Raw genomic sequence first — 2,241 nt, 5'->3', positions numbered from 1 at the left:
AGGAAAATGAAATACCTTGGAATTAACCTAACTAAAGAAGTCAAAGATCTTTTCAAGGAAAATTACAGTACTCTTAAAAAAGAGATCCTATAGGGCGACTTTCAGTGATAGTAACCTATTGCTTAATTGTTTTTCAAACTCCAAAGTTTTTCCATCTCAACATTTTTTAGGCATTTACATGAACATGTGGCTTTCATCTGTTGCATTTTTATAGTTGTGTAGTATTCCATCATAAGAACTTGACATTCTCGTTCTAGATGAATATTTGAATTGTTTCTAATATCTAGCTTCTACAAATTCAGCCACGGAGAAACTCCTACCATTTCCTGAGTATACACATTAAATATGTATTTTTTTAAATTTGTTACAAGAAATGCTTTCCTACTCCCAAGGTCAAAACCATTTTTTTACACCAGCTTTTAATAATGCTCTCTTCATTCCAGTGAGTTTTACTTTGCTGTATAATCCATGACCCATTCTTAGTTAACAATCACCTCCAAATAATTTTTTAAAAATTATTTTCTCTTCTCCTATTGCCATTTCTTTCATATTACAAATTCAAATGAATGCATAGGTCTCTATAGAATCTCTTCTGCTTTACTGAATCACTGTCACAAAGGCTTACTACCTGCATATGAACATGTTTTTTTTTTCCTTTGTAGTACTTGTAACATTTCTTATACTGACAAAGATAACCAGATTTATACTGAGTATAGTAACAATCATTTATTTTCTCCTCCCAATGTGAGGGAAATGCATCTAAATCAGTGTTACTTTTGACGTAGTTTTTTTGTTTGAGCAGTCTTTTTATCATACAAATGTCTTTTTCTTTGGCGGAACTGAGGATTGAACTCAGGCTCTTGCACTTGCCAGGGAAGAACTTATTCCACTTGGCCATCTCCCCGGCGCTACAAATGTCTTTTTCTTCAGTACAAACTATTGGTGTCCTCTAAAGTCTTAGCATTTGTTCAAAAGTTCATCTGACTAAGGATGCTCTACTTCAAAATATTTCTGTAACACTGTGAGATACAAATTTCTGGTGTGTGTTTTCATATTCTGAAGCTATTTATAGGTCTTAATGAGTATGGATTTCCTGATGTCTAATGTGGTGTGACTTCTGGCTGAAAACTTTTCTACATTCACTATGCTGTTAAGGCCTCCTACCTGTGTGTTTTCTCAAATGCAGGGCTAGAACTGAGAACTCTGAGAAAGCTTTCCCACGTTCTTTACAACCCTAGGACTTCTCCCCTGTATGGCTTCTCACACACACAGTGAGAAAACTCTGTGAGAAGGCTTTTCCACATACATTGCATTCATAAGGTTTATCACCTGAATGAAACCTCACATGTACAATAAGTGATGTTCGTTGAGAAAAGGCTTTTCCACACTCATTACATTCATAGGGTTTCTCTCCACTATGAATGCTGTGATGCTTTATGAAGTACTTCTTCTGGCCAAAAGCTGTTTTACATTCATTACATTTAAAGTGTTCCTGTCCAGTATGAATTTTCTCATGCTCAGTAAGATTTGATTTGCCACTAAAGGTTTTCCACACTGTTTACATATGAAGGGCTCCTCTCCTGTGTGAGATCTCTGGTGTCTGATAAAATTAAATTTCTGAATGAAATCTTTCCCACAATCTTTGCACTCAAAATGTTGCTTTCCAGTGTTAATTTTCTGATGGGTAAATAGGACCTCTTTCTGGCTGAAGGATTTTCCACAATCATTACATTCAAAAAGCTTTTCTCCAATATGGGTGTTCTGATGTTTAATGACATACTGCTTTTGGCTAAAGGCTTTCCCACATTCATTCCATTCAAAAGGTTTCTCTCTAGTATGAAAATGCTTGTGTTCAGTTATATTGGATGTGTGGCTGAAGATTTTCCCACATAACTTACAGGCAAAGGGGCTTCCCCCTGTAAAATTTCTCTGCTGACTGATATATGACATCGGAATGGGAGCATTCCCACGTTCACAAGACTTCTCACCAGTATAAATTTTTGGACAAATGAGAATTTACTTTTGGCTGAGGTTGTTTCCATATTTCTTACATTTTTAAAATTCCTGTAGGGGCCAGGGAGATTGCTCACTAGAATAAGCACTTTTTCTGTATATGTCTTCTCAAATGCAGAACAAGGGGTAAAGTTTGAGAGATAATTTTACCACCAATACCACAATCAAATCTTTCTCTCCAGCATAAAATTCTAACATTCAATGAGAGTATGCTATATCTATATTCAC

General features: G+C 35.6%; 1 pseudogene; it reads right to left on the bottom strand.

The window, feature by feature from the left end:
• Positions 1-1,075: 1,075 nt before the first annotated feature.
• Positions 1,076-1,950, bottom strand: LOC101581657 (annotated as a pseudogene).
• Between the last annotated feature and the right edge of the window lie 291 nt (positions 1,951-2,241).

The sequence above is a fragment of the Octodon degus genome, unplaced genomic scaffold (genome assembly GCF_000260255.1).
Source record: "Octodon degus isolate 3935 unplaced genomic scaffold, OctDeg1.0 scaffold00284, whole genome shotgun sequence".
NCBI lineage: Eukaryota > Metazoa > Chordata > Mammalia > Rodentia > Octodontidae > Octodon > Octodon degus.
The sequence above is the reverse complement of the archived record's forward strand: the minus strand, read 5'-3'. Positions and strand labels throughout refer to the sequence as shown.